Source organism: Notamacropus eugenii, chromosome 1 (genome assembly GCF_028372415.1).
Source record: "Notamacropus eugenii isolate mMacEug1 chromosome 1, mMacEug1.pri_v2, whole genome shotgun sequence".
NCBI classification, from domain to species: Eukaryota; Metazoa; Chordata; class Mammalia; order Diprotodontia; family Macropodidae; genus Notamacropus; species Notamacropus eugenii.
In genome coordinates, this window is record NC_092872.1 from 90,180,792 (window position 1) to 90,194,081 (window position 13,290).

At 40.1% G+C, this 13,290-nt stretch overlaps 1 protein-coding gene across 2 annotated transcripts in view; it reads right to left on the reverse strand.

Annotated features, from left to right (window-relative positions):
* Window positions 1-13,290, reverse strand: part of EMP2 (epithelial membrane protein 2) — a 57,667-nt gene that overhangs the window by 15,963 nt on the left and 28,414 nt on the right. The window contains exon 1 of one of the 2 annotated variants that reach the window (XM_072609051.1): window positions 12,093-12,322. The exons of the other annotated variant lie outside the window; for it this stretch is intronic. The gene's annotated coding sequence lies outside the window, so the exon portion shown is untranslated. Of the gene's footprint in view, window positions 1-12,092; window positions 12,323-13,290 lie in introns of those variants that run through there. 2 annotated transcript variants of the gene reach the window in all.

Below are 13,290 nucleotides of genomic sequence, written 5' to 3' on the forward strand. Positions count from 1 at the left end.
CTCAGGAGAAGAAAGTGAGGTTGGTGATCTTGCTCAGCCCTCCCTCCCTCAAATCAAAGTCAACTGCAAGTCATGTCATCATCTTGAGGTACTGGTCCTCTTCAAGAACGTAGGACAAACACAGCAACAATGTTATATATACTGAGCCCCTTCACACACTCATCAGTCTAACAAACTGATCTTCTTCCTCCTCACACAAAATCTGCTTCTTATCCCCATGCCTGAAATGCCATCCTTCTTCGTGTCCACCTCTTAGAACCCCCAGTTTCCTTCAAAATTCTGCTCAAGAGTTATATTTGCCCCCTTTCCCAGTGGGTGGTGCTCTCTCTCTCTAAATAATCATTCATATAATTTGTATGTATTTATTTTGTATTTACTTATTGCATATACATTGTTTTCCCCACATACAACATACTAGTAAAGCATATTATGATATGATACGTTATTGTTGTTGTTCAGTCATTTCGGTTGACCCCATTTGGGGTTTTCTTGGCAGAGATACTGGAGTGGTTTGCCATTTCCTTCTCAAGTTCATTTTGCAGATGATAAAACTTCCAGAGAAGGGAAAAGTTTTGCCCAAGATCATAAAGCTACTTATTAGAAAGCCCAGTACTCTTTCTACCATCCCACACCCTCTCCAAAGACCATAGGATCATAAGACCTTAGACCTAAAGCTAAAAGGGACCTCAGAGATAACCTAATCCAGACTCCTCATTTTGCAGATAAAGAAACTTGAGGCTCACAGAAGTCAGGTGATTTGCCCAACACGAGAAAGGTAATAAGCATCAATGGTTTTCAGATTCCAAAGAACAGACAAGGTGCTGAAGTAGACAGCTCACTGTAATTAAGAAGACCAGAGTTCAAATTCATCCTCAGACACTTACTAGCTATGTGATCCTGGACAAGTCACTTAACCTCTCTTTGCCTCAATTGTAAAATGAGCATAACAGCTCCTATCTCTTAAGGTTGTTGTGAGAACTAAATAGATAATACTTATAAAGTGCTTATGGCATACTCTAGATGTTATATAAATGCTTATTCTTTTCTCCCCTCCCAGAGTCAGTGTACTTCCTACTTAGTGCCAATATTAGGTATAGCTGACATAATATTAGGGATGTATTTTATGAATAATACATGATTTGATCCCAATATTAATGTATCTGTTTAAATCATAATGATTTTCTTCTCCAAATTTGTTTCAAGGTCCCCCAAAAAAGTTCTAAATCATGATATGCATGGATTGGTCCCATTTGCTTCAGATATTTGCCATTCTAAATGCAGGGTGCTGGATGAGATGACTCTTCTAGGTTTGTCTCTAGAAGTTCTGATTGATCCTGTGAGTTGCAATTCTGTGTCTCACAACTGCTTTTGGTGCAGATCTAATATTTCCTCAGCAAAGCGACATCGCTGCAGCACAACGCTTTGTACTGTACCTAAACACACAGTTACTGCCACCTTCCACGTGTGGTCTCAGCAAGAGAACAAGTCAGGCACAGGGTAGGGGCAGGGAGAAATGTAGAACGGTGTTCGGGACATCTTCTAGCAAAGAGGACCAAGATTTAATTAGCTTTGATTAATGAATGAGTCAATTTCTCTAGGGGTTCTCCAGTAGGGTTCTGTGGAGTTGTCTTTAGTTCTATTTAGGGGCACCCAGGTGGTGCAGTAGGTAGAGCACCAGTGCAGGAGGCAGGAGGACCTGGTTTGAAATCTCACTCACTAGCTGTGTGACCTTGGGCAAGTCACTTAACCCAATTGCCTCATCCTGGGTCATCTCCAGTCATCCTGATGAATATCTGGTCACTGGATTCAGATGGCTCTGGAGGAAAAGTGAGACAGGCAACCTGAGCAGTCCTCCCTCACTCAAAACAAAGTCAAGTGCAAGTCATGTCATCATTCCTCCATTGGCATGGTATTCTTCGTCAACAAAAGATGAACAAACACAAGTGCTATCCTATTTAACAAGTATTTATCAGTGACGTGGATGATGACAGGGAGGGTATGCTTGTCAGATTTTTGGAAGGCATGAAACTGGCAGGAAGAGTTAATACAATGGATGACAGATGAGGATCCAAAAATAGTGTATCCAATCTGGAGGAGAGGGACTGGATCTGTAACTTCATCAATACAGGGGATTCCCTATACCAAGGCAGCTTGCCACCTTCTTTTCAACATATAGTCTGAAAGAGTTGTCTAGAACATTGGGAAGTTAAGGGATTTGCCCAGAGTAACACATGTGTATGTGTCAGAGGCAAGAGTTAAACCTGCTCATTGTTTCCATGACACTATCTCATCTTCTGCCGTGCACTTTTCCTTTCAATCTTTCCCAACATCAGGGTCTTTTCCAATTAGTCCCATCTTCTCATTATGTGGCCAAAGAAAGGATTTAAGCTTCAGCTTAAGTATTTGAATTTCCAGTGAATGGTCTGAATTAATTTCTTTAAGTATTCGACTGCTTTGATCTCCTTGCTGTCCAAGAGACTCTCAAAAATCTTCTCCAGCATCACAATCCCAAAATGCTGATTTTGTGACACAGCTTTCTTTTTAGTTAGGAAAGAGAGAGCTAGGAAGACCAGATACTTACCTGGTAACCCTATTTTCCTCAGTTCTTCAGCTGTAAAATGAGCTGGAGAAGGAAATGACAAACCACTCCAGTTTCCTTGCCAAAAAAACCCCAAATGGGGTTATGAAGAGCTGGGCATGATGAAAACAACTGAACAGCAGGAACATAACTAATCAACCATAGCTGACAGTACAAGAAATATTCTTTATCCTTAGTTCTCCACCTTGCAACAGGGAGTGCATTTATTCAACCCTTCTCCGGGACCAGCCTTCATCATTTTAATTACACAGCATTCAGTTTCATTTTTTTAAAATTGTCTTTCTATTGACAATGGAATAATCATGATGTATATCATTTTCCTGATTTTGCTCCCATCACTTTGCATCTTTCCAGTCTTCTTACGCATTAGTCTCATTCATATACTCTACGGTCCAGTTATACAATTATTGTGGTTCAGTCATGTTCAACTCTTTGTAACCCTGTGGACCATATCACACTAACACTGTCCATGGGGTTTTCTTGGCAAAGATATTGAAAAGGTTTGCCATTTCCTTCTCTTTTTCTGAAGGCAAACAGAAGTTAAATGATTTACCCAGGAACACACAGCTAGTAAGTTTTTGAGGCCAGATTTTAACTCAGGCTTCCTGACTCCAGACCAGCACTCTATGCACTGAGCCACCTAGCTGCCTCCAAAGAAAACAGAGGTTAAGTGACTTCCCCATGGTCATAAAGCTACTAAGTATCTGAGGTCAGATTTCAGCTCAGGTCTTCCCAACTACAGAACTACTTTCCATCTATTCTATTTTTATCTTATATCCACTGATTATGCTCATATGATCTCCCTCAGCTCCACAATGGCAGGGAATGTTTGGGATTTTTTTCTTTGTATCCTCAGTATTAAACATAGTGCCAGACATATAGTAGGTGCTTAATTAACGTTGGTTGACTGATTGATTGCATCAGTTCATTTACATCTTCCTCTGCTTTTCTAAATTCATCAATTCTTCTAACATTGTAATGGACCACAATTTGTTTGACAATTCCTCCTTTGATGGGCATCTACTTCGTTTAATTGCTACTGGGAAAAGGAATGCTATAAATATTTTGATGTTTTAGACCCTTTTTTCTGGGAGTAGATGGAATTTCATTTGAAAATGTTTTAAGGAATTTAGAAAAAAATCTTTAAAAAGAATACAGAATTTGGAGTCAAAAGATCTGAGTTTGAATTCTGCTCTTTCTTACTACATGTGTGACCTTGGGCAAATCATTTCATCTCAGTTTTCTCATCTGGAAAAGGAAGAGATTAGACTAGATGTTTTCTTAGATTTTATTCAGTTTTAAGTCTTATAAAATTGAGAATTGCAAGTGCTGTGATGAAAAAACTCCACTTGTAGTCAGCGATCCTGAGTTCAAAATCTGATCCTGACATTTCCTGCCTATGGGATTATCTGGGTCTCAATTTCTTTATCTGAAAATGGGGGAATTGTGCTAAATAACCTCAAAGGTCCTTTCCAGTTCTAAATTTATGATTTTGTCTTGTACTTGTCAATGACAAGTGTATTATGGCAACCCCATCCCACCCCACCCCCACCCAATACCAATACAATCTTGGGCTACTTTACTAGAAGTATAGAAACTAGGCTGCTCTTCTGGCCAAATCTGAAGCAAGAAGGCTCCTGACAATGTGGAGCATTGTTCAGTTTGAGACTCTCATATGAGGGATAGTTGCAAGGAATGGAGAAACCTGGAGAAGAGAAAACTCAATCTTCAGGCCAACTAAGGAGTACTGGAAAAGTTTTTTCATCTCTCTAGGCCTCACTTTACTTAGTGATAGTGCAGAGGTCAGACGAGGTCAGTGTTTCCCAACCACATACTGGGGAAAATTTGTGTTGACCTTAAAAACTTTTACTACTAATGGTCTTTTCTTCTTAAACCCTGCGCTTAGAAAAGTTATTCCTCCTTATATCTTTCAGCTTCCCTGCATCCTGCTCTCCCAATCCTATATCTGTCTGCTTGACTTCTGAGCCTCCTCTGTTCTGAGACCAAGACTATGGAATGATGATGATGATGGCAATGATGATAAGAAAAACAGTTAATATTCATGTCATGCTTCAATGCATACAGAGCACTTTATATATATTATCTCATTTTGGTCATAGGTAAAAGTCAGTATGGCAAAGAGATCTGGCTTTGGAGTCAGAAAACTTGGGTTTCAAGTTATACTTTGGACACACATTGGCTGTGTGACCCTAGGCAACTCACTTGAATTCTCAGTATTCTAGAAAATTCTCCAAGAATAGAGAAAATGTCATCCTGTACTGGTAGAGGAAGTTTCCAAGACTCCCCTGTGTCAATGAAATCCTCTATCCTTAATTGTTTGTAGAGAATTTAGGTGCTTCACCAGACCAAAGTATAGTTAGGGTTAGGAAGTATTGGACTTGTCTTCCAAGGTCCTTTCCAATTCTAACAATAATGATTCTGTTAAATATTTGTGGCTGTGGAATGTGAATCAACCATGACTTCACAAAGCTAATGGTGAAGCATCTCTTTCACCTCTTGGGAAAGAGGTGGTAGCTTACAGGTTACAGACCAACACATAGGTTGTTAGACAAGGCCAATATGCTGAATTTTTTGCTTAGTTGTACTTCTTGGTTATAAGGCATGCATTGGAAAGTGATAGCAAAAGTCTGATTAAAATAATCAAGATATATTTAACAAAATCAATTAAAATACAATACAACCTTGATAATGTTAATATGTGATTTTCTAAGTCAACATGCTGCCTATAGGATACATTTCAATTTGAGTTTGACACCATAGCTTTAAGACAGCTAGTGTATTTCCCCTACATTTTTCTCTTCTCCAGACTAAACATCCCTTTAACGAGTATGCCCTGATTTTGTGCCCTTTCACCTTCCTAGATGCCTTCTTCTGATTGATGGCATTCTTACTTAATGTCCTTCCTACAAAGTGGCAGCCTGATCTGAAGTTAATATGAAGACGTAGTTGGACCGGGAAAAGGTACAGCAGGATTCTGACCTTGCTCCTTTCTCAACAGTGTATTTCTGTTATTGCTGTGTAAGATGCTAATACCATTTTTTTGGCTTCCATGTCTTTCTGTTGACTCATCATGAGTTTGCAGTCTACTACCACACTCAAGCTGTTTTTTTCTTCACATGAAGTGTTGTCTAGCCACACCTCCTCAGTTCTATTCTTGGGCAGTTTATTTTTTTTTTAACCTATGTTTAGGACTTCATGTATATCCCTATTAAATTACATCTTTTTAAATTCAGCCTATCCTTTTAGCCAGTCAAGGTCATCACAGATATTGATTCAGTCATCTACCATATTAGCTCTTCCTCCTAGTTTCATGCCATCTACAAATTCAGCATGTAAGCCATTTATAGAGTCATGAATAAGAGGACCACAAAATCCAAATTGAAAGTGATCGTAGAGGGCAGGTCATCAAGGTCAGCTTCCTTAGTTAGGCCCAGAGAGGCTGAGTGACTTACCCAGAATCACACAGTTTACAAACATCTAAGGGGAGATTCAAACCTCAGTTTTCCTGACTGAAAATTCAACCCTCAACCCACTACACTACGCTGCTTCCCACATGTACTCATCCAAGTCAATGATGAAAATGTGGAACAGCAGGATGCCCAGGATCAGCCCTGTAGCATTCCGTGGGAGACTTTCTTCCACTTTGACAGCGATCCACCAGTCAGCCATCTTTGGGTCTAGGTTTTTTGTCCAGTTCTGAATTCACCTAACTTTTCTATCATCTAATTTTCATTCATTCATTGAAGAAACATCAAGTGCCTACTATGTGGAAAGAACCTTGAGTTACGAGTTGAAAAGGATACAAAAATTAAATTTAAGTCCCTTCCCTCATGAAGCTTCTAGTTCAGTCAGCAACATAACCATAAATGTTGGATGTTGTTGTGGTGGTGTTTGTCCATTCTCGAAGAAGACAATGACATCAAGGTGATGACATGACTTGGAGTTGACTTTGTTTTGAGTGAGGGAAGGCTGTGCAGGTCACCAGCCTCACTTCTCCTTCAGAGCCATCTGAATCCAGTGACCAGATATTCATCAGGATGACTGAAGATGGTTGAGGATGCAATGTGAGAACCTGACCCTTTCAGGCTAAGGTCTTATTACACAATGGGGGCATTGGAGACTTGTGAAACAAAGTGCTACGTGAGATCTAGGGAAGATAATCATTCTAAATAGAAGGATCAAGGAAGGCACCAAGGAGAGAGCATTTGAATTGACTTTAGTTTGTGAACATGAATTCAGGATGGAAGATATTTATTAAGCACCTACTATGTACTGGACACTGTACTAACTCCTGGGGATAGAAAAAAAGGCAAAGGACAGTTCCTTTTCTCAAACTGCTTAGTCTAATGGGGAGACAGAAAGGGAAGAAACAATACACAAACAATTATAAACTAATTACACATAGGATAAATTGAAGATAATCTCAGGTGGAAGGCACTAAAATTAAAGAGGACCAGAAATGGCTTTTTGTAGAAGGTGAGACTTTAACTAAGATGTGAAGTAAGCTGGAGGCAGAGATGAGGAGGAGGAGACTTCTAGATATAGGGATAACCAATGAAAATACTCAAGAGTCCAGAGATAATGTTGTGTGGGAAGGACAGCCAGGAGACCAGTGTCACTGGATTGCAGAGTATGTAGAGGGAAGTAAGGTATAAGAAGCCAGGGGACAGTGTGATCAGCAGTATAGAGGTGGGAAAGTATCAGGCCAACTTGGAAAAAGTAAGCTCTCCTGTATAGTTGGAGGGTATGATGCATGGATTGTAGTAATAAAAAAAGGCTGAAAAGGCAATGTCATCTAAATTTTATTCAGTAGGCAAAGATTTTTAGGCAAAGGAGGAACATAAGCATAAAATAGTTTACTAGCTGGAGAAGCAAGAAAAAAATCTCAGAGAGGCCATTATAATAGTTAGGGATGAATCAATGAGGACCTCAATTAGAAAGGTGGCAGTAGCAATAGAAAGGAGGGGACAGATGTAAGAGTTGATAATGAGGTAAAATTAACAGGGTTGACTGGACACAAGTGATAATGGAAAGAGACAAAAATAATACCTTCTTCTACATCTTGTCCATTCTTTTTGCTTTGTTTTTATTTTTAGTTTATTTTTTGTCCACTCTTTCTTTTATTCCAATTAATAAACTGTTGTGTGTGGTTCTTTTTGGTGAGGCAATGAGGGTTAAGTGCTTACTCAGTGTTATACAGCTAGTAATAAACTGTTTTATTCCCATGTCCCTCCATTGCTCAAATACTCTGCCAAAATCCATATAAAGTGTGTCTAAATCATGCAGTAGCTTCCTTTGGTCTATTTACCTGCTGATAAAGGAAATTAAGCTGGCATGATTTCTTCATGATGAACCCATGCTGGCTCACAGACATCACCATAGTAATGAAGCTGGGGTATGACTTGATAAAAATAGAACCTGATGAAGATCTAAATTTTTCCTTGTTGATGATATAAACAATTGAGATGTCCTGCAAGGCCACATGGAATAACTAACTAGAAGTCAGAAGATCTAGGTCCCAGTTATTCCTGACCTCACCACTTACTAACTGTATTACCTTTTGGAAGTCATCCTTATATGCAGAATAAGTTTAACACCTTTTTGCTTCACTTCACAAAAAAAGGATTTGGGGATATCCAGTGAGGTAATGTATACAGTATAAACTATAAAGTGTTATACAAATATTCACTATTGCTTCCAATTTTGTTTGTTATCTGTTGGCGGAGTTCTAATGTCCTTCATTTTATTGCCTGGCTTGTGAAAGTGGTTTGGAAACAGTGTCCTTCATCATTGAGGGAAAGGAAGGTAGTGGGCCAAGAGCAGAAAATTGTGTATTATGGGAACATAAGTCAGGACACTTAGGTACAAGTCTCAGTTCCAATACTTATTATGCATTAGTTGTGCAATCTTGGACTAGTTGCTTTAATACAACAGACATCTCAAGCGCATACTGTATTATAGCCAAAGCACTGTCCTAGGGGACCTGAGATACAGACAAAACTGGAACATTTCCTGCCCTCAAGGAGCTTATGTTTTATTGAGTGTTTACAATATGAACCCAAATACAGCACAAAGAAAATGATAGAGAGAGAGAGAGCAATAACACGGGAGGGGTGGTGTAGAGATCAGAGAAGGCTTCATGAAAGAGGTAGCAGCTGAGCTGAGCCTTGAGAAGAGAGTGGAAATGAGGAGAAAAGGCATTCCAGGCATAGCAGACAACTGGAGTTAACGCACAGACATAGGAAATTGAGTGTCTTGGAAAATAGTTAATCATTCAATCTGGCTAAGTTGGGGAATCTATGAAAGAATGTAGCAGTAATTTTTCAATAAGGCTAAAATAGACAGAAGTCAGATTGTGGTGGGCATTAAATACCAGGTTAAGAAGTTTCTATTTTATGCTACAGGTCATTGGTCTCCAAAGTGAGGACTGGGACCTCCTCTAGACGTTCTTTGATTTCACTCCAAAAGATGTATGATCAACCAGTCAGAGGGTGGGAAGCATCTCGTCATCTTCTATGATAGCCAATCATGTTGCTTGTCTCCAAGACAATCACAATTACTCTCCACCCATTAAAGCCCTACAACCCCCACTATACCCTACCCCCAAGTTCTTTCTGAGATAGGCTTTGCCCCCTTATGGCAGCTATCACCTTGATCTTGGCATTCACTACAGCAGCTGCTAAAGTAGCATTGGCAACTAGGTTGCACAATGGATAGAGCATTGGGTCTGGAGCCAGGAAGACCTGAGTTCAAATTTGATCTTAGATGGTTAATAGCCATGGGACCCTGGGCAAATCACTTAATCTCTGTTTGCCTCAGTTTCCTGAACTGAATAGTAATAATAATAGCACCTCCCTCCCAGGGTTGTGGTGAGGATTAAATGAAATAATGTTTATAAAGTACTTAGCACAATGCCTGGCACATGGTAGGCACTACGGAAGTGCTGTTATTGTTGATTATTTCAGTCGGGTCCAACTCTTCATGACCCCATTGGGATTTCCTTGGTAAAGATTCAGGAGTAGTTTGCCATTTCCTTCTCCAGATCATTTTACAGATAAAGGACTGAGGCAAAAATATAAATACTACACTACTATTATGATTGGGAGACTCCTCCTACCCCTTCCCACTTACAATATTATAATGTTCCCATTGGGTATACTGGACTATATATACTGGAATATAAACATATATATAATATGTATATATATATATAGAGAGAGAGATATGCATGTGTATATATGTATACATGCATATATTTGTGCATATACTATATGTATATACACATAAATATATATGAATATGTATTTATACATATATATTACATCATATATACATATAAATTTCTTAATAACAGGTTAAAAGAAAGTCTGACGATCATTGCTATAGGCAATGGGGAGTCATTGAAATATTCTTATTTTTTTAAACTATAAAATGATGATAACATTGTCACTACATCTGGGTAAAATATAGGAACAGGAACTAGACGGGTGAGTTTACTGATGAAGGAAACTCCTCACTGAAGAAACTCCTCTTTACCAATTTAGCCCAGTGCCTTCTCTACAACCTATCAATAGCCTCAGAGAGCTGCCTATAGTACAGAGAAGTTCAGTATCCAGGGTGCCACAGAAAATTTATGTGAAATAAGCAGATGAATTTCTGTCAAACCTGGAAAGACTTCCATGAACTGATCCTAAGTGAAGTGAACATTGTACGCAGTAACAGCAACACTGCACAATGACCAACTCTGATAGACTTAGCTCTTCTCAGCAATACAATGATCTAACACAGTTTCAAAAGACTCATGATGGAAAATGCTATCCACATCCAAAGAAAGAACTATGGAGTCTGAATGTAGATCGAAACATACTATTTTCTCTTTTTTTGTTTTTCTTTCTCATGATTTTCCCTTTTTGCTCTGATTCTTTTTTCACAAGATGACTAATGTGGAAATACATTTAATATGATTGTACATGTAAAGCCTAGATCCAATGGCTTGCTGTCTTGGGGAGGGGGGAAGGAAGCAAGGGAAAGAGAAAAAATTTGGAACTCAAAATCTTATAAAAGTGAATGTTGAAAACTATCTTCCCATGTAATTGGAACAAATAAAATCCTAAGTAAGTAGAAAAAAGAAAAGGAAAGGAAAGAAGAGAAAAGAAAAGAAAAGAAAAACTATATGTGAGTGGTGAGGCTTGAACTCAGGTCTCATTGGCTCCAAGACCATCTGCTATGACACAGTGCCTCTGGAAACCACAAATATGAATTATTTCCATTTTATCACACTTCAAAATGACATCCAGAAAATACAAGAGGAGATACTCTTTGTTTTGTTATTTAGAAAAACGGAATAAGGCTTCCTTGGATTGCAATTCCATTTTGATTCCCCTAGCTTCCAGTCCTAAATTTCACACAACATTTATAGAATCACAGAGAAAGCTGGAGCTAAGAATTCATCCAATACAACCCATTCATTTTACAGATGAGGAAACTGAAGTCCCCAGGGAGAGGCTGACCAGGGCTAAGGAGAGGAAGTGAATGGATTTGCTGCAGGCAATTGCTGGCATTCTCTTAGCATCAGAATTCTAAGGAGGTGACAATGACAAGGGAGGACTGGGGGTGGGGGGAGTGGCTGCTGGGAAGTGTAGGCAGGCCTGTGGAAAGCCTGAGAACTGAACGGAATGTCTGTGGCTGAGTGACGTTTGGAACTCTATCAATTCACCAGCCTGAGGAATGGCCTGCCTGGAAGAGTCTGGCCAGACGGGGCTTCTGGTAATGTGAGTAAACAGGGAGAACTTATATAGCCCAGATACTCCTTTAAATTCCCTGATGGGGCTTTGTCTAATTATGTGCTCCGAACAACTCTTTTATTTGGTTTGTTTGCTTTGGCTTTCAGTATTCTATATCCATATATTATTACATCCATAGATCTACATCTATATATATATCGAGATAGATTTTTTTTTTCCTTTCTGTAATCCATTTCTAGCTGGAAGAGTGTGGAAATTCACAAACAATTCAGGGTCTGACTCACTGACCCACCCTGGGAAACCAGTGGAAGATGAGGGGCAGGGAATCTGTGAAAGGGGGGCCCACCTATTTCTAGTTTGTTCTGGGTGCCTGGTACCTAGGTCAGGGTGCTGCTCCCTTGTGAATGAATAAGATGCCTAGAGACGTCTTTGCATGATTCTTCTCCATTGGCCTTATGCCTGTTTTACTATCACTTTCCAGGTTCTCAGATCTCTCCTGATATTCTCTGAAGGAAGCCAGACAATTATGTTCTTCCCCCAATACTAAAACAAGAACTCCAGAGCCATAACAGCTTCCAGCCTGAGAAGCACACGCTGCTAGTTTGGTCATTCTGTCCAGCCAACTTCCATCCCCACCCTCTGGAGCCCTTCCTACAATTTAAGCTTGGAGTTAATATCAGAGCTGATTACAGACGAGAACAATGGCCCCTGAACCTTTTGATACAGACCTTGAGTGTTTAGTTGTCTAGAAGCCAGGCACAGTCAATCCACAACACCAGATTTGTTCCAACAAGTGAGAAGGCTCTGGATCCCAAACCAAGAGGGAGGCCAAGCCAATAGAAATTCATCCAGAGGAGGAGATGCAGAAAAAGAGAAATAGCAAAGCTGGTATCGGCTGTTGGTAATTCAACTTCTGTGCAGGCTGAGTCTCCTGGAATCTGCTCCTCCCCACCACCCCTGCTCCAGGCCACTCCCACAGTCTCAAGCACTCCAAGGCCCACAGTGGCTTCTATATTTTTATTCAGGAAGGGGGAAGGTCAGCTTAGCCTCCTGGTCTGGAATCTGGACTTCTGCCCAGATCTTCAGGCGTCAGCAGTGCCCCCGGAGTTTCCTGTTGAAGAGGGAAAGCTCCCCTACTCCAGGAAGCCCTATTTTCTGCCAGTTTGGGGTATAGGGTCCCTTAAAAGTCAAGAATACAAAAGCCAACACTTTCTGCTCCTCGCTCACCCCTTGCAATCTGGAGCCAACAAAAGGACATTGTGACTGGGGGGTGGGGGTACCAGGACCAGAAAGAATGGATGGCAGCAATTCTGACTGTTTAATTTAATTCAACTGCCTAGGAAGTGCTGGGCACTGTGCTACATGCTGATGGTACAAAGAAACAAATAACAAAAAAAAAACAAAACAATGACAGATAGAGCAAATAAAAACAACCCCTGACCTCAAGAAGCTTCCATTCAGTATATGATCAAAAGCCTTGTGCTTCATCTTCTGCTAGTTGTAACCAAGCACTAACCAACCTCACCTCAAGAGATTGGGTGATTGGGTGTTGTCCTTTTTGTTGTCCATTGAAAAAATGAGGCTCAGGGAGAGAGCCTGACTTACCCAAGGTGCAGTGGGTAGACTATAGTAGAATTGGGATTCAAATTTAGACCCTCACACTTCAAACTTCATCACATAGACCTAGAGCCCCATGCTTGGATGTACTTTAGGAAAGATAATGGTGGGGCATGTAAGTAGCTAAGTGGATAGAACAGTGGCTCTGGAGTCAGGAGGACCTGAATTCAAATGTGGCCTCAGACACTTAGTAGCTGTGTGACTGTGGGCAAGTCACTTAAGCCCAATTGCAAGAAGGAAAGGAAGGAAGGAAGGAAGGAAAGAAGGAAGGAAGGAAGGAAGGAAGGAAGGAAGGAAGGAAGGAAGGAA